This window comes from Lissotriton helveticus, chromosome 4_1, assembly GCF_964261635.1.
Source record: "Lissotriton helveticus chromosome 4_1, aLisHel1.1, whole genome shotgun sequence".
Classification (NCBI taxonomy): domain Eukaryota; kingdom Metazoa; phylum Chordata; class Amphibia; order Caudata; family Salamandridae; genus Lissotriton; species Lissotriton helveticus.
The window spans coordinates 1,025,693,069-1,025,717,935 of record NC_136063.1 but is presented as its reverse complement, the minus strand read 5'-3'; positions in this window follow the sequence as shown (position 1 = coordinate 1,025,717,935).

Sequence of the window (24,867 nt, the reverse complement as noted above, 5' to 3'; positions counted from 1 at the left end):
ATGGCCTGCTCTATTAAAAGTCATTCGTCCAGGTCTGTCCGAGTGTGTCCGTCCGTTACAAGCTCTAAGAGAAGAGGAGAGGGTGAGAGAGTTTATTTGGAGAACCAGTGGGGTCCAGTCTCTGACTACCGAGATCTGTGGTTCAGGGATATGCCAGTACTGGTCCTCACCGTCAATGCCCTCTTCGGTTACATTTGTGAGTGGCTCATACTGGCAGTTGAAATCGCCACAAACTATTAAGGTGGTGACGTGGTTAAGGGTCAAAATAAACTGCCTGAGTTGGTCAATAACGGCAGACTCCTTCCCACTTGGGGTTGGTCGTGAATAGATATTTATCAGGGCCGTTTGTCTACTGTCCGGGAGAGTGAGGAGAACGCACTGCACATCCAGCGAGTCGGTGGTAATATGCGCTGCCTGGGCCCCCAAATGGGTACCTACCCATATTCTAAGACCCCCGGTCTGCCCCTGCCCCTCATGGTTGCCGGAATGTTAAAGGTGGAAAACCCACTCCTCTGGATGTCTCCCAAGGCCCCCCACAAAAGAGCCCCATTCTGGACACAGCAGTTTATTTTTGATCCCTGCCACATTCCAAGAAAGAATTTTGATAGATTCCCTTGGCTCCCCCAGCCCTGTTTCCTTTTGAGTTGTGTTAGGGCGTGCCTCGACGTTGTTCCCACTTAAAAGTGGTCCCGACGCCACTAACTCATCTTCGTGCATCCCACCCTCTTCGACCAGAGAGGCTAAGGAGCTAGTATTCACCTGCCTTAATAATAGGGAGGGGCTGGTTGGTTCCACAGGCTCCCCAACCCTAACCCTGATTATGGGTTGCACAAAATTGGATCGATTGTCACAGGCAGGCAAGACCTCATCACTCGGAGTTTGACCCATCTCCTCCAACTGTCCTTCCCTAGACCCACCCTCATCCGCCGCTGGGGCAGGGACACTAGCATCCCCCAAAATTATTGATTGGGGAGTACCAGGTGCTACATTTGCCCTATGGTTCTCACTGGTTCCCCCCTGCCCGTGCGCCAAGGGTTCTTGGTGGGAAACTGGCCCCAATGGAGACCAGTTACATTGGTAAGAGAACTAAGACCATCAGATCCAAGGCGTACGTCGGATGTACTCTTCCCTTCAGCAAAGGAGAGTTGGGGGGTTGGCTGTCAGTCAAGCTGATCCAAGACACTAAATCTATTGCACAAAGGGAGCAATCACTACTGGGGATATTATAATTATTTCCTACACGGGTGCCTTGGGGAACCCGAATCCCATAACCCCACGAGTCTTAACTTCCCCGGGAGGGAAGCCCTCTAGGAGCACTTGGGGTAGGGTAGAAATAAGTCAGAGGGAGAGATCAGATTTGCGTACCAGGGGTGGCCGAGGGCCAGTTACATATATGGTCCATGCCCGTCCACTCCTGAAATTAATGACTACACAGTCACCCTCTATACTTTTCCCCCTTGACCCTACCCAGTCCACGCGACGTGCAAAAATAATTTCGCTAGTTGCGTGCGGGGATAGTGGTCTGTTGGAATTCAACCAGTGGATACACTTGTTCGTAAGATCTCCATAATCTTCCCTTTTCTCCCGGTCCAAGGGTGGAACCCCGGCAAGGACTATTACATACGGGGCGGACTCGGGGGGAAGGTGTAGGCATTTTGGTACTACCGCTAGAGGGTCGCAGACATTTTCCCTAGTTGGTAAGGCTTGGAAGTTAAGCAGCCCTCTGCCCCCCTTGTTCACATTGGCGCTGATCCCTTCCCGATTACTGCCTACAATGTTTTCCCTCGACTGCACCACATGACCCCCTCCCACCACACTTTGGGTAGTCAGACCTGCTGAATTGTTTGTTGGGGGGAACACAGGCGGATGGGAAGGTACATTGTTACACTCTTGTGACCCAACAATAATAACATTAGCATCAATAGCCTGAGAAACAGCCCCCTCCCCAGAGACAACCACGTGTTGGTGTACTAGGCATAAAAGTCTGCTTTCAATAGCTGTAAGTCTATCATACAGAGGGAGGCTGAACTTAGTGAGGATGTTTTCCAGTTTGGCCCAGAACTCATCCCCCAGTACCACAGAACGTACAACTTCAGGGTCCAGTTGGATCAGTGGCACTTGTTCGGTTCTTTGGTCAGCAGCCGGGCTGCCAATAATTGGTGGCATTTGTCCATCCCGTGCATTATTGCATTTCTGGATTTTAGCTTTCCTTCTGTTAATGGAGGCACCGGCGCGCTTCCTTTTAGTAGTGAGCACAGAAAATTCAGGGCCCGATTTTGTGCTAGTAGCAGAGCGGGTCTGCAATTTCCAGGGAAGCGAGCCCGATGAGTCTGGATTTTGGGCGGGGGCGCAATGAACAATAGGGGCACCATCCTCACTATCTGATAAATCCGGGGGTCTAATTTCAATTTGGTCCTGGTGAAAGCCCTGATTCCCAACACCTAGGGAAGTAATAACAGACGGTCCTTCTATGGTAGGCGATGGTGCCTGCGCCAAGAGTCCCAAGGAAGAATGTTTGTCAAAGGTCGGGTCCAGGGAAAACCTCATTTCAGTAATATCAATTTGGCGTGCCAACATGGAGGATGCCCTAATAAGAAATTGGTCCATGGTGCCTACGAACTACCCCCTAGGTGCGATTTTTCCCCTTTTCCTGCTTTTGAGCACGCCATTACAAAATTTAATTGCGACAGTAGCTCCCAGAAACAGCAAAAAGAGTACCTGATAAAATAAAAGGCAGACAAACAGGCGGGGTTAGATTATCCTTGTGGTGGCACCAACTTGTGGTAGAATTGCGGGTGAAAGAGGGAGCCCCGTCCCGTCCTCATGCGGCCTCGAACGGGCTCAAACGGGCCCGCCCTTGGACCGGGCTTCGACCGGCGCACGTCCGCGCATCCGCGCTGCGGAATCAGATGCTTCCCAAGTGCTTCTGGTGCAGAAAGGAGGGGTGGGGCCGTCTCCAGGTGGCCCCGCGGCTCTCTGGGCGTTGAAGTCCTCGTGGGCTCTCAGGCTCCTGGTCAGTGGCAGTAACAAAGTGCAGCGTCTCCCGCCTTGACTGAGAGAAGCATTTATGATCCTAGTCCAGAGTGTTAGTAGGGAGGATCTGACTTCCGGGAACAGGTTCGCAGGTAGAGGGTCATTGTATTGATTAGAAGATTTCAAAGACAACAGTATTTTGCGTATAGTGAGTTCCTCAACCATTTAGAACGAGCTCCAGGAAGCATTGTTTTTACGGAGGTAGGGGTGCAGGGAGTGTCTCTTCTTTCGGGTGACAGAGGGAGGTCTGTGGACTGCTCAACAGTTGCTCAAGGGCTGCACATAAGTCAGATTCAATCTTCAAAGACTTATCCGAAATCCGCAAACTGTTCACAACTCAGCAGCGATCCTTGAACCAGTGGTGGGAGGTTAGTTTGAGCCTTGATGATTTCGAACAGTTTTTTTGGCAGTTTTTTTGCTTGGTCAAGTTAAGTTCTGAGGGAGGTAGCCTTTGAGCACCTGATGTGTTTATTGTAGAGGCACCTCCGGAATCTCAATTGGTGGAGGTGTTCGAGGGAGGGATGGGATCGCCACCACCTTTCTGCCAGTTTTAAGTTTCTTCTTTTGGAATTAAGACTCTCATTAAACCAAGGTTTGGATGTTTTGGCAGACTGTCTTTCAAGCTGTACCGGTGCAACCGAGTCTAGTATATTAAGCATAGCATTGTTATAATGGTCCGTAAGGTCATGGACGTCCGACATGTTTGAGGGCGGGGCAGGATGTTATCACAGAGGTCGGTCAGATCTTGTGAGTTGATGTTCCCTAGACATCTTTTCATCTGTTTTGGGTTCTTAGTCTTGGCTCCACTTGCTCTTCCCGAAGTCAGGGTTAAGTAGGTGATGGAGAAGTGGTCTGTCCAATCACAAGGAAGGATAGACTCCAGAAGGATAGAGTTGGGTTTGGCAATGACAAGATCTAAGGTAGCTCCTTTTATGTGAGTCGGACTGTCACAGAGTTGAATTAGGTTGAGATCAGAAAGGAAGGATTTGAGGCTATTGACCTCCACATCATTTCCATCTTTCCAATGGAGATTGAAATCTCCCAAGAAGATCTGAGTGCCTTGGAAATCTGCATTGTTCACAATGATGTCCATGAGAAGTTCAATGAACAACCGTCTAAGATTAAGATCACAAGGTAAGGGCTGGTATGTGTGACACTGAGAGTACCTCTCTGGGGGCTCTGTGGACATGTAGACTACTTATTTGAATACTCTAGTAAGGCATAATAAGTTTGTGTTGTTTGTGCTGCCATCACAGGACACTCCTTTTGCCATATGTGGCACTGTAATAGGGATCCAAATCAAAATACCATTGTATGTGTTGTGAGAAAAGGGAATATTGTAGCCAAGCAGATGTTACAATTTCTAAGTCTATTTAAAAGTAACCCACTATCTACACTGTTCATGTCTCAGATGTGCAATATGCCTGTACTGTGTGAGCAACACTATATATAGAAAAGTGTTAACAGACCTGTGTGAGTAAGGAGACTGTCATTAGTGTCAGACACACATTGACGCAGTGAGCCAATGGAAAAACGTATCAGGTCAAGGGATCACTTCAATTATCATGCCTCATATTATCTATGTAACAGCTATCAGGGCTACTATTGGTACAGAGAACTCTTTCTGGGAACATCCATGGATCAGCAGGTCTACAGGGACATTATTTTGTGCCTCAGTTCTCCTACCACAGTAACTCTGGCCAAGGCAGGGCAATGGCCCTGATTGCCCACATATCAATGCCAGGTCTTGCTCTCTTTAGGCTGAAGCTACTTATCCCACATGAATCTCACATTTCTACCAATTCAATACAAAAAAAGTGAAACTTCTGCGCATTTCATATGTGAACATGCGGTTGTGTTGCACTCTGAAGGGGTCTGTGAGGTACAGCTACCTCCCAGACATCTGTTTTGCAAAGTCTGATCTGGGCTGAGTGATCAGTGGGATGGTACACTTGGCTAACATAAACTTTAAATGCGTATAACAGTATACACTAAACACAAGGAAGGTCCTAGGGGTAAATTTATCGACCTCAACTGTTAAACCCCCTACACAAAATTGACACCAACCAAAATTAACAGTGAGTCCAAGAACAGACAATGTACCCAAAAATATAGCAACAACAGGGAGTAGTTTAATTATAAACAAGTTCCCATCAGTCCACCATCGAGACCGCCCTTCATCATCTGGGATCTTTTATGTTTATAAATAACACATAGAGGGTAAAAAAACCTGTGCTGGCAGATGACTAAGCCATGCGCAGGAAAAACCACAGTGTTATTATAGATGTGCGAAAAAGGCGTGTATACTCGGGGAACTGAAAAGCAGTGCAAAGAAAAAGTGTGTGTGAAAAGAGAGAGAAAAGCTCTAAAATTAGGTCGTGATCGGGAAAACAATTTTAATAGACACCCTCACACTCCTAAATCAATAAAAACAGTGCAAAATTAGTGGTGTAACAAATGACCACTAAAAGAGATGTAAGGTCGACATGTTTCTGCAGACAGTTGGAGTCTAGTGATCTCCTGCTGCTTCTTCAGGACCATTAGTGCTACTGCTGAATTAAAATAACAAAGACCACATCACCTGATGGTGTATGTGTGTTCATCTTCTCATCCTAGGAGAAAAATATGTATATAAGAGGGTACAATGTCAAGGATACTTGTAACAAAAAACAACATGCACTGTGTGCCATCATTTTAATGTGCTGGTCGTAAACAATTATTGACCAACATCTCGGACTGTCAAGGTCAGTCACAATCACCACTACAATCAATGTGTAGAAGTAAATTCACTCACCCACGTGATGGGAAGGAACTGCCCCACCTCACCTGGCACGAGCTCAGGTAGTGGATGCACCGCACTAAGAAAAAAACAACAATTAAACAGATGTATCTACACCTGTAGTCCTAGCCCAATTGGTCTCAACAAACGCCACACACGGCGTCCCACCCGGAGGACTACAGGTGTAGATACATCTGTTTAATTGTTGTTTTTTTCTTAGTGCGGTGCATTTACTTCTACACATTGATTGTAGTGGTGATTGTGACTGACCTTGACAGTCCGAGATGTTGGTCAATAATTGTTTACGACCAGCACATTAAAATGATGGCACACAGTGCATGTTGTTTTTTGTTACAAGTATCCTTGACATTGTACCCTCTTATATACATATTTTTCTCCTAGGATGAGAAGATGAACACACATACACCATCAGGTGATATGGTCTTTGTTATTTTAATTCAGCAGTAGCACTAATGGTCCTGAAGAAGCAGCAGGAGATCACTAGACTCCAACTGTCTGCAGAAACATGTCGACCTTACATCTCTTTTAGTGGTCATTTGTTACACCACTAATTTTGCACTGTTTTTATTGATTTAGGAGTGTGAGGGTGTCTATTAAAATTGTTTTCCCGACCACGACCTAATTTTAGAGCTTTTCTCTCTCTTTTCACACACACTTTTTCTTTGCACTGCTTTTCAGTTCCCCGAGTATACACGCCTTTTTCGCACATCTATAATAACACTGTGGTTTTTCCTGCGCATGGCTTAGTCATCTGCCAGCACAGGTTTTTTTACCCTCTATGTGTTATTTATAAACATAAAAGATCCCAGATGATGAAGGGCGGTCTCGATGGTGGACTGATGGGAACTTGTTTATAATTAAACTACTCCCTGTTGTTGCTATATTTTTGGGTACATTGTCTGTTCTTGGACTCACTGTTAATTTTGGTTGGTGTTTATAACAGTATACATACATGGCTCATGGTGTGAAGCCTATACATAGAAATACACATATACCATGATATGATTTAAGAACTGATTATAGCTACTATGAACGTGAGCCCTGCATAGATATATACATGTAACACAAGTAGAAATCAATTTTATCACACATTTCAATAGTCGCCTTCTCTCTACAAAGTCCGGAGTCCCATAATCCATTACATGTGTGCCCTATGTAAGGGCTACACAATGTATGAAATCAACCTAACATTACAACCTGACAATCAGAGGCACATTGTAGCCTATGGGAATAGAAAGGAAGCAGTGAAATGGAATTAAATATGTATTTAAGAATCTTATTTGTTCCTCTGGTGAGCCATAGAGTGGAGAATACAGGGAAAACCCTCATCCATCAGGGCATCCATCTCCTCTGATTAAAGGAACGGGCCCTCTCCCCTGAAGTGCATGCCATGATTGCTCCCAGAGATGGTAAACAGCAGCTAAAATGAAGGAGGAGGTGTTGATAGCAGCCAGTGTCAGGAGGCAAATGAGATTTGTTTCCAACTGCCGCGTACATGTACACCACGTATGCGGTCGTCAGCATCTGCACACATAGCCATTCAACTGCAGCCTTCACTATCACCAAAGTTAGCCTATGGCTGTGTCTGTTGTGTATGCAACAGCCCACTTCGAGGTCAACTTCCGCTGGTGGCGTATGTTCGACATGTCCTATTAATGTGGCCGGCAGTGTTAGCGGTTGGGAAAACTGTACTGGTGACAGTTAAGAGTGTCACCACCACTGCAAATGAGGGCAAATTTGTTTACATTTGAAATGCTACATTCCCATATCATGTCCAGTGCAAAATTTCATCTGTGTAGTGCATTACTGTGCACATAGGCAAAATGAGTGCCACACACTGTACACCGCAGTTGGTGGCTTTTCACATAAAAGGTTAAGCTACCCTCACTATAGTGGCAATTAAAAAATTTAGAATTGATGATGTCCACTGTTCTGTTACAGACCTGTAAAAGCCACCTTGGGGAGGACTGGTGGATGTTCAAGATTTGTCAACGATGTATTGAAATGTGTAATGCTTAATGAAGCATTAATGTTCAGAAACATAAATGTTGCCTTCCTCTTCACATATGTTACCCTACACATTGTGACCAAAATACAATTTTGAGTTACTCCTCACGTAGGTACCCTGTGAGAGGGAGGAGACACCAGGCTTCAGTTTACTACCCATTTCAAGACCTTCAGACCATGGAAAAGGGACATGTCATACACACGTTTCGTTTAACTCGATAAACAGTACTGGATTTATGTCATCAGTTGGATCCTGACCTCAAACCTCACATCACTTCCTTCATCAATCCCACCACTTGTGAAACTCATGTCTGTATTACATTTTAGGTCAGAGGATCATTTCAATTCACTGTCACTATTTCAGGTGGAATGTCACAACCTATGTCCAGTCGGGTACTCCAAGAGCAGCTAGCAGCATTTTCGAGGCGTGTGGCCAGATACATCCAGGTCCTAGACGTGAGGATTTTAGCCATTGTCAAGGTGGATTTCTATACTTTGGGTCACATTCCACATGTTACTGGATCCCTTGATGGCACAAATATTGCCTTAGTATCACCCAGTGGTGGCTGTCACTAACAACATGTGGTGAGTGGGGTAAGGTGGGGGGGAGAGTGGTAGGTGGGAATGCGTTTATAATAATAATATTTTTTTTTACCTGAAGCCGCCGTCCCTCTCCTGCATCACGTCGCTCCTGATGGCCTCTTCCTGTTCCCTGGAGACCCTGGGACACAGACTCCCATCCAATCCCTATGCTGCAGAGGAGCATGAGGATTGGCCTGAGCAGGCAGGAAAGATGCTCCACTTGGGTCGTTGAGTTTGTGGGGTTTCTCCAGCCCAGCTGCTCAATGCACCTGGACTGGAGAAACCTAAGTGTGCATGTGTGTTTTGGTCAGCCTGAGATATCCGACCAAACACATATTCGTACATACGGAGTGCACAAGCACTCCACATCCCCATGACCCGCCTCTGCCTGCTCAAGCTGCCTCAGAGCCGGCAAACAAAAAATAAAACAATGCTAAAGCATTATTTTATTTTTTATTTGCTGGCTCTGCACCAGACAGTGACGCGACGTTCCTCCACCATTGCAGAGGAGCCATCACTGGTCCCACCACCAGCCAGCGAGCAAGTTTATCACAACAGGAAGCTCTTCCATTCTATCAACAGTTGTCTGCTTACCGGATTTCCACATCTCAAACGTCTTTGCCTGCATCCCAGGATCTTCCCATGATTCCTTCCTAATGCGGAACAGCACCATAGCCCAGTTGATGTCACAACTACTACCAAAGAGGGCCTAGCTGATACATAAGTGTAATCTTTCTGAGGTTTGTGTGCAAAATATCAGGTAATATGATCTGAAAGTGTGTAACTAAATGTTGTCCTTCTCTCTGTCTCCCATCTAGGAGACTCAGCGTATCCCAACTGGCCATGGTTGTTGGCACCGCTGAGGAATTTTACAATGCCAGGGGAAGTTCGCTTCAATGAGGCCCGTGAAACAACACAGCGGCCAGTGGAGTGGGCTTTTGGACTCCTGAAGGCCAGATTATTTTCTGGACAAGTCTGGGGATACCTCCTCTACTCACTCGGGAAGTTGTGTAAGATCACTGTGGCCTGCTGCTTGCTCCACAACATTGCACTCTAATGGAACACCCTTTACATCGCAGAGAATGCAGGCCATGAGGGCCTGCCAGCTGAGGAACCTGAAATGCCAAATGATGATGAGGATAATGGTGAAGAGGACGGAACTGACTTTTGTCAAGATATCATCAAAAACTACTTCTCCGACGAATAATTATAGTGTGAGATGTAAGGACTTTGACTAATATTGCAACTCTTGTAGTGATGCTGTGAGGAGGATGTTCATGGTGCATAATAGGAATTTATGGGTCTGGAAATATCTAGGGAAAGGTGTTTGTATTCTAAGAGTAGATTTGTTCAGCTGTAAATGTTGTCTTTGACTGTGTTCTCTAGAAGTTGGCAATTTGATGTGTGCCATAATATATGGTTTCTCAGCTAATCTCTCTAGTGATGGTCTGTTTTAGATTTGTTCTCCATGGCATCTTGATTTGGACATTTCAGAGTTGTGACATTAGCAGATATATGATGTTGTTCAGCCAAATGAACTGGACATGGATTGTTCCTGAGAATGACTGTCACAGAGTTTGGATGTATAAAGTAGGTACCAAGAAAGCTTGCACGTGATAGGATTGAAGTTACCTGGATTCCATTGGACTTGCTCCTTGTGGTGTGTTGGTCCTAGTGCAATATGTGGATCAGCATGTGATCCAACACAATGCTGTGAAGGGCCCAATTCAGGCTATTCTTCCTTCACATTGGCTAAATCCTCATTGTGTATGAACTGTATGTAGCTGTTGATGTGTCTCCTCATTGTAGGCCAAAGTACTTGTGGCCCATCACAGACAGTTGTTTGTGACATTCCACCAGATGGAAGCAACACTGCATTGAAATGACCCTGTGGTCAGAAACTGTTGTACTGTCATGTCTGTTTATTTGTTCATTTGATGTGGGATTCTTTTTGTGAGGTAGGCAATATGGCTGCAGCTGATGATGTAGCCCTAAGTTATTGTTGCCTGTTGTATAGAATATTGGCAAATGTATCCCTTCCTTCCGTGTTATGAAAGTCTGAAACTGATTATGTGATCTTTGACATAGAATAACTGAAGCATGTCTTCTTTGCAATGTTCTGACATTATGTCAGCCTATGATTTGAACAGTGGAATAAAGATGTTCTCAGACCAGACACTTGTAGGTATGTGTTGTTGTGACATGGTAGTGACCCTGAGTTGGAAATTGTTCACATTCAACATACCCATGCATTGACAAATCCCAAGTTTGGACATTGCAAAGTTCACATGGTAATACAATCACATTGTTAAATGTGAGAATTACAACAGGAGACAATGATTTGGTGACATGTGTTTTTAATGAACAAGTGAACAAGGATAATAATAAGAAATTAACTAAATATTACACAGTGACAAAAAAAAGTTATGTCTTCAATCATTGTGGACGAAACCATTGTAGAAGAGTCCAAATTTTAGGCATCGAAAGTCCTACATACTCCTCCCATCAGATATGGAAAAGTGGGCAGGAATAGGGGACAAAGTAAATGTGTAGCACACACAGGGGGACAGTAGGGGCAAGGTTTCTTCCTGTCAGTGGTAGGTGTCTTGCCATCCTGATTTCCTGGAATATTGGGTTGATGTCCCTCTTTCTGAGAGAGAGGGGATACGCAGCTGCTGATACAGGGGAGTGCAGGCATGTCCTCCTCTCACAGTGCCTCCCTTCCTGCGGCCGGGGCAGATGTTAACAGTCTGGTGGTACTTGGATCACAGGAAAGGGTAGATTCAGGTGGAAAAGCCCTGCAGACGGTGGTGTTGATGTCCAGCAGTACTCCAAGCAAAGAGGCCATGTTGGTGTTAGGATCGGCAAACCTTGGTGTGTATGCCAGTAACCTCTTGGTATGTCTCCCTGTGCAGCTGCTTCATTTTCCATATTTCAGTCAATATCTGGCTAATGACACTTTAGGAGTCCTGGTAGACTCCCTGGACTTGGTAGATGGCTGCCTTGGTGTCCGAGGCCCCGGTGGGCTAACTCTGCAGGCCCACAGCTACCCTACCACTACGCCCACCCCATCAGGCCAGTGCTGCCCTTGTCACAGACTGCACCCTCTCACTGCCTCCAAGTTCTTCAGTGACTTGGGTGGTTTTAGCCAGCTCAGAATTCAGGACTGGAGGACACAGGATAGTACTGACTGTGCTCGGTCCACAGGTTAGGGAGACAGTGGTTGGCTGTGTTGTTGAGTCTGTGGTGTGAGGTGTTGTTGTGGATACAGTGAGCCCCACTATTGGCATCTGCCCAGGCTGACCAGATGGGCAAGGATCGTCATCCACCTCTTCAGGAATGTTGCAATCACTGAGATCTTCTTCCTGGGGTGGAGAGGAACTCTGTTTGGTTTCCAACCCCTGTGCACGTGCAGTGCCTGATCCATCTCTTGAAAAATAGAGAACATTGTTACTGATGGAAGTGAGGTATCTACATTCACGTTGTTTGTTTCAAAGTAAATGGGGATCTAAAATAGAATATAATAGCTAGAGATTAGTATTGTCAGCTATTTGTGTGGAGTTGAAGTACCAGACATTTGTAGACATTCAATAGATGTAGTAGATTTCATCTGCTCATTAGATGTACAGATATGTGGCATTTTGGCTGTAGGAATAGACATGACATCTCCAAAACTCGGTTACGATCACAGTGTAGTCATAACATGTGTATTTGTCCTTTCCAAGGCCGAGTTGTGTAGAAAAACAGGCAAACACCCAGCTTTTTTGTATATTTAGCATTGTTTATCATGTGAAAAGTAGACTTAAGGGGTCACCTGCCACTGCTAATCAGCTGAGTTTACTTGATGGCTCACATATGTTAGGGGTACACTGTTGTTATTGTGTCATTCATGCCATCAATAGTTTCAGTTGATGAGACCAGGACACCATCAAGCAAAGTATTCAGACATATATCTGAGTGGAGTATTGTCTGTACATTGCACAGTCCAAGATGCATGAAGATCAGTTGTCACATGGCAGGGACATGAGAAGGGGCAAAAGGAGTCTAGCATCTGGGTTAGAGTGGGAGTGACAGGGCCTGATGATAGTTGCAGTCATTTCAATCTCACTTTACCAATACTTAAGAAATGGTATGCTACATAATGAGTGAAGATCAGCTCTAACATGGCAGAGAAGTGAGAAGGGGCAAAAGCAGTCCTGCATCTTGGCTAGAGTTGCAATATTAGGGCTTCTTAGTAGTTGTAGTCACTTCAATCAATTTTTACCAACACATGACAAACGGTTATAATACCATACATGTTGGCAAAATGTATTTGGTATGGACCATGCTTTTAAATATTCACATTTGTGATGGGTCCGGGATTGACATTTTTATGGTAGCCCACTTACATACAGCATTACATGTGGCATGCCATGTGGCCTTATGTGCACCAATACACATTGGCACAGACAAACCAACATCTCAGATACTTTTAGTATTGTATGTAAGGAAAGTAGATGTAGAACACAGTAGGAATAGCAGAGATGAGAGCAAACTGGACAATATGGTAGTGCTCCACCTATTGATGTGAAAATTACCAGAGTCCACTCTTTTCCTGTCAAGCCCTCAGAATGCAAGACGGCCAAAAACTTCTCCTCCCAGGGAAAGCATTGTAATGGTGAGCTGGGATGGCCTCCGCCAGTCCTCTGGGACTCCAGGTGATTGTTGCTGTACCTGGTACGCACCCTCAAACTGAGGTCAGTCCACCTCCTCCTAATTTTGGCCTGTGTGTGCAGGGTGGTGCCAACAGTCTTCACTCTGTTGACTATCCTGTCCCACATTTCCATTTTCATACTGAGAGGAGTATACTGGACATGGGAACCAATAAAGTTGGGGCTTTACTATAATGATTTCATCCACCATGACTATCAGCTCTTGCTCAGTGAAGCGTGTTTTTTTCATGCCAGGCAGGATGTGAAAAATAAATGTGAGTGAGTATATGAAAGGAAAAACTAACAAGTGATACAGGGAAAAGGTGCAAAACTAAATTACAGGTGGTGGAGAGAGCTAAATGGGAAGTTGAAAATGGGTAGCTGAGAAAAGGGTTGCCTGTCCAGTGGGCTGCAGCTGGGAAGCAAATTATGCTGGTCAGGGATGGGGTGCGTTTCATGGTGTGATCTGCAGGCATGTCCATTTGTCAAAGCACATCAGCTGTGTAGTTTTTAAATACATCCAGTAGTCACTGTTGTGGTGTTTCTTACAGCGCACATCGCAGAGGTCTTACGCAGACAGCACAACTCACAATATGGAGGGCGGTAGATTTCCAGTGCAGCTGTGTCATAGAGGACACAGATGTGGCTTTTGGCGGTTGGACCACCAAACTCATAATCTTCACAGCGACTTCATCCAGTGGCTTACTGGAATAACACCTCCAACTTGAAAAATTCCTTTAAGTCTGGCGGTAAGCGAAACCGGGCCCAAAACACTTCGTATATCGAACCTCAATCCATCATGGTCAGCCATAACTTTTCCCTGGTTGTGCATGGATAGATGCTCACAGTTGGCTCTTTGATCTATTAGGCGCTATTTTATACTTTAAATTTTACAAATACATAACTCCAGTTCTACTGATTCACCTTTTGGTGTCAACAAAATTATTAAAATTATTAACCTTTACTCTATTTTTTTTAATTGGTGTAGGATTCTTCTTCTTTTGTATTTTCATTTAGTTACTGCTTAAGAGCTGCATAAGTACTTTACACACTGCCTATTAGTTAAGCCTGACTGTGTTTGTGTCAAGCTACCACAGGATTAGGCGCAGGTTAATGTAGCTACTTTTGTGGTTCATCCTGACAAGGATTATGTCTGTTGCTTGAGAAGGGCCCACACCACCGTAAACCAACAACTCAATTTTTCACATGGTGCTCAGTGGACAGCATTCAGCACTTGTGTTTTTTACACTGCCACAAAGTGATTAGTGTAACGCTAAAATTTCAGTTAAATAATTTGACATCAGATTTGACCCATTATTTTCTTTATACTCCTTAGTTTTTTGATACACAATTTTTTTCTTTTTTCAAATGAAAGTTTATTTCACCTCATTTTTGCTACAATGGAGATGGAACTGATAAAAATTAATGACCTCGGCAAAGCTGAACTGCAGAATCACTACAAAGAGAGGGGCCTGAATGTGGGGAAGACGGCCAAAAAGGTGGACCTTCAGGTAGCCCCCCCAGCCTATGAGGAGGTCAAAAATATGCAGTCGACCTCTGTGTAGCCAGAAGATGAGAACTCTAAGGAGGAGGGAGTAGGACTTAATGAGAGGAGGTGGATGACGAGGGTCTGGCCCAGGACCCTGAGCTGCAACTCCATGCTGAGGAGGACAAATTACCTGAAGGAGTGGAGCCCCCTTCTAAGCAAGGAACAATGTATGCTCCCAAGACCTGCCCCTGAGTAGCTGGCATACAGGAAGGCTGAGAGGGATTTCCAAATACAGATGGCTAATATTAAACTAGAGGAGAAGAAGCGGGCTCATGAGAGTAGCATGAAAAAAGCAGAGCTGAAAGCTAAGCAAGTGTCAAACTCCAGCAGCAATGGTAAAAGTAGTCCATTGCCCTATGGAGTGGTGAGGGTCTGCATACCACAAGACTTGGTACCCAATTATGTGGTGGGAGATGATATAGATACATGTTTTTATGCCTTTGAGATAGCTCAGAAGATGCATAGAGCACAGACAAGGACAGGGGGGCTAGTCCTTGGAAGCATATGCCCCCAGTGGGAAAGGATACCCCTCTTACATTAGATATGAGGGGTCAGATGAGATACACACCTATGAAAGGCATTCTACTCTCTAAGTTTGGTCTATCCTCTAATAAGTATAACAGCAGGTGGTTCAGGGTCAGCAAGAAACTTCCAAACCAGCCTTGGATGGATTTCCTGGACTGCTCCAGCACGGCACTGAGTGGGTAGGTGACAGCAGCAAGGTGAAATATTTTACTGGGCTGTACAATCAAATTTTGAGGGAGCACATGCTCAGTACCTGTTTCATAGAGCTGCACCAACAACTGGTTCATAGTAAGCTCACTGACCTCAGGGAGCTTGCTATGGAGGTGGACCTGTGGGTCACCACCAGAGTGTCCAAGAAGGCATCTGGGGGACTCCTCTAGAGGATGGTCAGGGTTCTCACCAGAAGAAAGAGGAGCAAGATAAATACAAAAAAGGTGTTCTCTGAAGGCCCCCAAACCAGTTCACAGGGGAAACGGATCCTGTCTGAATCTTACCACAGCAAAAATTGGTTTGTGGATAAGATCATTGGAAGGTTTGTCCTAAGGGCTATGAGTGCTTCACGTTTGGGCACAAAAAGGGATATCCTACGTGCCAAGTGGACAGCCACACACTGTTGGGCACACTCCAGGATTGGTCAGAGTAGCACTTGGGGAGGAGATAGCCTCAGTTAGTATGGCGTGGGCACAGCAGTTGTTACCCTAGTGTTCCTGGGTTCAAAGAGTTGGTGCCCAAGGCCCCCTTTCCTTCCAATACTTCTATGTAGAGGCAGTGGGTCACCATCAAAGGGGCAGAGGATGGAGGCTTTGAGGGTTGAAGGAGCTGGTATGACTACTGTCAGTTGTCATAAGAGCAGGTGATACCCAATATATTCACACCTGGCTGGGTGAGGTGACCAGGAAAGTGCTGATATATCATAGGCAAACTGCTCGCCATGTAAGTAGTAAGTGCTGACCTGATGGGTGCCATTTTGTGCAATCACAAATCATTATCCAATACACTAATTTCTCTTCTGCATCTTGGGACAGTAGAGCCCAGAACTCCTCGTCAAATCAAACCTGTGCAAGCCCTTCAAATGTTATTTTGGTGTTCCTTATGACATCCATATGTTTTAAAACGGCAATGCATCTATCCAGGTGCTTTTCATAATACATGCCTGCATTAAAATGGGGTCCGCCTATTTAGTCCACCCAATTTGTTCACTTTTTGATCAACTGGTTTCTGGACCTGTAGTATAGGCAAGACTCATTACTTGAATCTTACGTGCGTTTATTGCATGCTGATTGGCCTGCAAGTGTTTACCATGAGGAACAGGGTCAAGACAGATTTGCATATTGCTGGGTCTGAACTGGAATGGTGAAGTGAGCTAAAGAACGATGATGGATTTAACCCCGCTCTGTGACTGGGGTGAGTGTCTAAAAAGTTTCAGCACTCCGTCAATCATCTCCTTGTGTTTGCTTTGTTCGCCTTAAGTTGACAGAGTATGCCAAGACGTGGATCCCTTGCTCACTTTGCCACTGGATTCAAGCTAGCCTGGCTGATGAGGGGTATTACCCCAAAACCAGCCCCAGGATGCTTGTTTCCAGTCCATGGAAGACCGGGCTTGGCAGTTCGGGCTGGACTGTTCAAATGAGGTAAGACTGATTTGCATATAGCTGGGTCTGAACTGGGGTGGCGAAGTGAGCTCAAGAATGATGATGGATTTAACCCAGGTCTGACTACCGGTGAGTGTCTGAAAAGTTTCAGTGCTCCGTCTATTATCTTCTATTGCTTGCCCTAAGTTGGGAGGGTATACCTAGACGTGGGTCCCTTGCTCACTTTGCCACTGGATTCAAGCTAGCCTGGCTTATGAGGGCTGTTACTCCAAAACCAGCCCCACGATGCTTGTTTCCAGACCATGGAAGACCTGGCTTGGCAGTTCGGGGTGGACTGTCACCATGAGGAACAGGGTCTAGACTGATATTCATATGGCTGGGTCTGAACTGGGGTAGCGAAGTGAGCTAAAGAATGATGATGGATCAAACACAGATCTGTGACTGGGGTTGAGTGTCTGAAATGTTGCAGTACTCTGTGCCTCATCTGCTTTTGTTTGCTTTATACCAAGAAACTGGGCACCCTGAATTATCCTTGAGGTTATTGCCTGGTGGGTCAGCACAAGGTTCATCAACTATTTATGTCCCCTCCCCAGAGCCCTACCAGGCACAGGGACCCATCCCCTGGGGGGGCTGGTGCATGCAATGATGGGGACCCAGACACTATCCCTGGCCCCTGAAAAAAAGAAAGGCCCCAGGACCCAACCCCAGGACCCAATAGCAGCCATCCTGCCATCAGGTCTCCAGGCAGGAGAGAGAATGAATGCTGACTCCCGAGCCAACACAGCTTAGTGTCAGCTAGGCAGGGGGCCAGCGGGGCAGAGCAGGAGTCATCTCAAGTGCTGAGTTAAGTGCTACAATGGAGTATTATGGTTCCTAGTGAGGAGACAATTGTGAAGAATGTGTGTGCAGGGCTCACATCACGCACAATATATAACCCAATTTCTTAAAATGCTGACATAAATAAAAAATGTTCTGCTCCAATATCAATATTCACTAGCACCCTAGAATGGCATGCCAACGCATACTCTTCTTTCTTGCACTCCTCTTTTGCATTAACCCTTTGAAGCAATTTGAACACCACAACAAACAGTCCCTTCAAGCTTCTTTTTTTCTTTGTTGTCATAAGATGACCCCCCAAGGGTTTTCTTATGCTAATTTATGGCAACCTCTTGTACTTAGGTCCCTTATTAAATGTCAGTAACATAAATGCACCTCTCCATGAAGCAGGGATACTTCACATTACAGTGTTTCTTTGTAAGATATCCACAAGCACTCTTGCAGGAGTCAGGAAGACCTACTTCTTCTGTGTCGTTTCTGGATTTGAGGTATAAGTGGGCTAAATAAACGTTTGTGAATAGAATTCAGATGTTATTGGACCCTAGTTGGTTACTCAAAGAGTAGCCAAAAAATTGTCACTATTCCCCTTGACAATTTTACTCCATTAATTTTAACAGATATTTTTGGGGGCAGTTTTGTGACTAATTAAGTACTTCAGTGTCGCCCAGAACCAGCCGGTGCAGACTAGTCAATTCCAAATTCATTCTTGCATCTTCTGCTGACTTTATGGTGAAATATCCTATAGGGCAGTAGAAACTGGACAACAAGATTCTGTCTACTCCCTATTCTCCGAACAATAGGGATACTTCATATTACAGTGTTTCTTTGTCAGATATCTACAAGCACGCTTGCAGGAGTCAGGAAGACTCACTTCTTCTTCTGGGTCCTTTCTGGTTTTGAGATATCAGTGGGCCGAGGAAAGTTTGTGAATAGAATGCAGATGTTATGAGACCCTAGCTGGTTCCCCAAAAAGTTGGCAAAAATTAGCACTATTCACATTGGCAAACTTAAATTTTTTTTTAACAACAGAGATTTTTGGGGGCAGTTGTTTGACTAAGCAGCTAATTCGGTGTCATCCACAACCAGCCGGGTTCAGCCCTGTCAATTCCAAATTCATTCTTGCATCTTCTGCTTACTTTATGGTAAGATGTCCTATAGGGCATTAGAGACTGGACAACAAGCTTTTGTCTACTCCTTTTCCCCCTATCCTTGAATAATAGGCTGGAAGTTAATCCTAAAGAAAAATCAGAAGGTAATGTGCATAGGTACGAAGTACCCAAGTCACAAAGATAGATCTCATTATGCCACAAGAGTTGTCTCAAGAATAAAATATCTCAGGTCTCAAAAGTCACAACACCACGACAAGCGACTCAAAAATCGTTTGCCCTTCAGCTTTTCAGAACAAAGTGCATTTAACCATGAACTTAGTGATAGTCAAGTGTAAATTAATATTGACATTTCATTTATTTGACTGAGATTGAAATGAGACTCTGCAGAGCCGTCATCAATTCAGTGCAGCTTGTATGCAGTCTTACATGTTCCAAATTGTGGAGGTGATCTTGCTCCACTGTCCTATGAATTACCTCAACATTAAAACAGGTTTCCCTGCACCTTTACTGCTTTCTCGCATGTGGACAGTCAGTTATAGTACAGGACTATGACCTGGTACATACTCCATTCTCTCTCTATAACTCAACCTTCAGCTAAATCATCTCATCCCTTTACTTTTCTTATCATGTCTATGCTGATGACACACAAACATTTCTTTTTATCCCAGCATCACCCCTTCCACAAACAAAGATCTCTAACTGCCGTGAGCAACCCGTAACTGGATGGCAATCTGATAACTTTTGTTGAATTCCTCTGCAATATGTATTAGCAGCTCATTGTCGCTTCGTTTCCGATCTCCATTTCTCACCCTGATATCCTATCACTTACGTCCTCAAACAGAAACCTTGGTATAAGCTGGAATATTTCCATGATTATGGAAACATTTATATCTAACACACCCAAGGCAGCCAGACATCAATTATTGAACATTTGGAAAATCCAACCACATAGTTCCTTCCACACAGTCAGGTCCATGAAATCCTTACTTGCTCTTGGAAACCTGAATATAGCAGAGGTCTTTTTGTAGGTCTAGGACTGTACTCTTTCTCCCTACTAAACAGGATACTAAACATTGCCACGTGGATGCTTCATAACTTTCAAAGCACAGTCCTTCCATCATCTACTAATATCAAGCTGGATGGCTGTCAGTTAATAATAGAGTTCCCTAGAAGCAACTGATCCTAGTCTTCGAAGTCATACAAAGCTCCTCCCTGAGTCCTCTGCAGATCCATACCAACTCGTAACCTAGGCGCAGACTTAAGCTCCTAATAACCCCCAATCTGCATGTGCAGCTCAAGATATAAGTCCTTCCTTTCACTTTGGCTTATTCACTGGAACCCGAAAAGTATTTGCTAACTCTGAAGTCTGCTCTCAAGGATCACCTGTCAGGTAAATCTTAAACCCCAAGTGTATTCCTCCACTTCTGAATGCATCATGCTCTGTAAATAAGTTAATGTGTAAAGATGATGATTACTTATTTGTGTTTTATTGTCTTATCATTGTTAACAATCGTTACAATTGCCTGTGTTCTTTGCAGCAGCGGATCCTCCACCATGGCGTAGGAGCATTAAACCCCCGCCAGCAGCGACAAAAAAAGAAAACAATAAGAAATGCTTGTTTTTTGTCATTTTATTTTGTATGTCGAAGCCAAGGCTTGGGCGTGGGGCCAGAGTTGACAGGCTGGTGGTGGAGTGTTTTGCACTGTAATCAGTGCGCATGGAGGTTTGGCCAGCGGCGCACTGAAGCTCTTTCCATCCCCAACTGCATTGCTGGGATGGAGAGAGCAGGCACAGGCTCCCAGTCTACCTGGGAGCACACTTCCACGGTGCTCAGGCCAATCCTGGATTGGCCGCAGGAGATTCTGGGAACCTGTGCCTGCAGTGCATGGAGCCAGATCAGAGCATCTAAGCCAGATTTGATTGTAGTTTCAGATCAGTTATTTTTTTAGTTGTCCATCCCCAGGTCTGCACTCCCTCCCCCCCGCCACATTGGCCAGATACCAGCCGCTAGTGGTACTGTGTAGCTGTTGCTATGTAAAACATTACTTGCCTAAGTGCTTTCTAACTGCTGTTGGAATTGATAAATGATAGAGAAGTACAATAATAGTATCTATACTGAGGAGGTAAAGCCATATCATTTAACAAGTAACATGAAGGTACGGACTGTTTAATAGGCAACAACAGAGATAAAAAAAGAACTAAGGTATCCTATGGAAAAAACACATAAAGGCAGATTATTTTTTCAGACCAACACCTTTGCTAACTTTGGGCCTGATTATGATGGCAGTTGCACCACCACCTTCAGGCTGTCGGTGGCGGTCCCACCGCCATCGACCATATAGGACTGCCTGCCTCATTCAGATGGTGGGTGAATGGCGGGCGGGCGTGTAGACCGTCCACCACGCATCTGACGGGCTCAAGCAGCCTGCCAGACCATTGGACGGTCTGTAATCCATACAATGGTGGCGGTTCCTGCTCATGCACCACTGTAGGGATTACAATGCCCCCTTCCGCCGGCCGTGTCACAGCGGTTAACCCACCATGAAAAGGATCTCAGAAAGTTACTTTTGGGGACCTAGCTGGCCCCTCCTTACCCCCTGGTCATCCACCGTGGGCCCCCTAAATATCCATGTACCATGTGACAGGCACCACATGCCTTGTAACACTGAGGCTTGTGCTGCAGCCCTTTTTCGGGCTGCAGCATAAGCCTCAATGCTACAAGGCATGTTGGTCGTATCATAATCTGTCTTGCTGGACCGCTGACTCCCTGTCATTCGGTCCTGTTCCTGACAAAATGGTAGTCGGATGAAAGATCGGTCACCAATATATTCAGGCCCTTTATTCTAAACCACATCTTTAACCGACAAAATTTAAATTCCATTCTCTAACATCACATTCTGCTATTGCTAAACATGCCAAATGTGTTCTGCGGCTTTTCATTTTTTCTATGATCAGACTTTCAAAAATATTTCCAAAATGTGTCTGCAATATAAGTAACCAAAATGTGAATGTAAATGTTCTTTAAAATTATGATCCCAATTCAGAAAGGTAAATTAACAAGTGGATGTGTCCACTGTCACATACGCCTACACCTAAATATAAATGTCTTCCTAAATGCAATTCAGCCACTCCAGACAGGGACATAATAGTGGTAGGAACATATGTTATACGTATCTTAGTGGAGATCTGTGCTTATTTTATGTAAAGATATGAATTTGAAAATGTAGAAAACATGAAACACTCAGAAATAGCACACAGCTGAAAACCATTAATGCTGGGAGCACATATAATAGAGTATACAACCTGGGCTCTACCGCCTTCCTCTTTACTGCAAGTTATTGAAGAGCTAGATCCACCTGTTGCCACTGTGGACCCCAGCCATTTCACTCAATAGGAAGAGGAACTTCACTGAGGAAGAATCTCTAAGTTTGTGGTGAATTATATCATAACAAGATATTGGGTTTCAAAAACATTGTGTCAAGAATATCGGGATGTAAAAAATATCTTCAACAGAAACGTTGAATGCAAAAATATTATTTTAGGTGTTGTTTTTAATATTATTGTAAAAAAGATATAATTAGAAAATATTGTTGCCTGTAATATCGTTTGTAAATGTTAATTAATGTGTAATTGTTTGTAAAATGTTTAATTCTATATATTATTTATTTTTTATTTGCATTTTAGTAAGATTAGATAAGATTTTATTTGACGTAAATAATAAAAACCATTGCCGTAATTGAGTTAAAACATTATCATACAGGCACATGTATACAATAGGTTCTAATAATTGAAAATCAACAACAATCAATTCAAAGCTTCAAGGAGGATCAGCCCCAAACTGTGGCTAGAAAGGCCAAGGGGATGGATATAGAACACACATTCTTACACAATAAAAATCAAATCTGAGTAATTAATTAAAAGTAGAAGACCAAATAAAATATAAAGCATGGTAAGATTAAGATGTGTGCTACAGCTCCACAATTAACTATGGGAAATTAAAAACTGGGACTAGTCTGCCCATAGTTGGCCAGAAGGAGATCACACAGTTCTGAGAATCAAAATGTAAAACAGTGCCACAATAATTTAGCCATGACTGCCACAAACATTTGGGATTGATTATTATTAACCCCAAGGTACTTGTTGCTGTCATAAAAAATGTCAAATATCTTGATGTTAATTTCATGGACGCTTTAAACAGGATTCCAATGTCTCAATACCAGAATGAACATTGAGTGTTCTGAACATCAGCCGTAATCAAAATGTTCTCTGCAAAGGGAGCTATCTTTTTAGTAAGATAATGTCTTATTTGTAACATTTATGCAATTTGTATTTTTAGTTGTATTAATGTATTATGTTGTTTTAGCAGTGGAATATTGGGTTGTTTGGGGGAAAGGATGGGTAATTTTTAAAAAGTGAATGTCTTAATCTAAATATTATGGTACATATTTTAATGCTATGCACATTAATATTGTCAAAAATTAATTTTGGACAATAATATTTGTATACATTATCATTTGTAATATATATTTGATTAAAATATATATTAATTATAATAAATATAAAACATATTTTTAGATATTAAAATAAACATTTAAATTGCACATTTATATTTTAAACACACATATAAAATAAAATAAAAGAACTGGATTATTTTTAAAGTTTTACATATTATACTTTTGTGGAAAAAAACATCATGATTAAAAGAACTGAAATGTACAAAAAAATATTGTCATTGTGAAAATAGATCATCATTAATTCTTATGTAAAAAAAATTGTTTTTATGTTTTGTTTCAATTTTATGATTCTTAATGTAGGATTATGATGTATTTTTTATTTTATGGTTCAAAGTTTAGGAACAGTAGTACATATTTTTAAAAATATGTTATTTATTAACAGTGATAAAAATATTATTTAATATGTTGTTTGAATGTGAATATATAGGTTTGTATATTTAAATATATAAATCATTACTGTCTGATTAACACAAATCATTAGAATAAAAGGAAAATATAAATAAGTATGCACACTACTTCATAAAAGAATGAGTCAAAGAGCCAGTAAAAAGGTTAATCAAATTCAAAACAATTATACTACAAATATTTTGATGATTTACGGATGACATGGCGTACTGGATCATTGCTATCACGTGAAAACATCATTAAAGTACCATTTAGTTCCACTAATTACACGTCATAGTGGGACATTCTCAGAATTACATTTCATTATCAAATAGAACTAAGACACTGTTATTCTTTGAATAAATAGATGTTCAATAAGGTGCTTCCATGCAAATAGATCGTTAAGACTCCATAGTTAGTAGAATGTATTAGTCGAGATCTATAAGGTACCTCTATGCTTACTTCTCCAAACTGAACTACATTTGTTAAAGTCACATTTCATAAGTCAGATACAACTATAAACCTTTTAGTTCAATAAAAAAATGACAAGATTTGATAAGTGCTTTGTTAAAGTCATATTTCATAAGTCAGATAAAACTATAAACCGTGTAGTTCAATCAAAATGACACAATTCAATAAGTACTTCCATGGAAAAGGGAATCAATAAATATCAAACAATGCATCTATATCAAAAAAGTTCCTCTGTGCTTACATCTCAATAAAAAAATGTATTGTTATAATCGCACCGCATTAGTCAAATAGTAAAACAATATACACTGTGGGTCAAATAACAGGTAACGGTTAAATAAAGTGTTTTTGTGCATATGGGCCATTACTACCTTCAAAATCAGCTTAGTGGAAATTGTGAGGCCAAATTAATAAAATATCACCATACTTACGTCTCAAATATCCATTAACACGGTCGATCAATGAACGCATAGATAATGGTGCATGCACGTCCTTACTACTTTCCATATGTGTCTGACAGTGTTGGGTCTGAATTTAACATTTTATCTGCTATGAGGCTAAACTTAACGTATTGTCTTGTTAAGTGGATAGATTTCCCAGAGAGGCAAAGTATAATAGCTTGACCACACATTCTCACCCCATTTTCATTGTTGGGTATCGACTATGAGGCTAAACTTAACATATTGTCTTGTTAAGTGGATAGATTTCCCAGAGGGGCAAAGTATAATAGCTTGACAACACATTCTCACCCCAGTTTCATTGTTGGGTATCGGTCA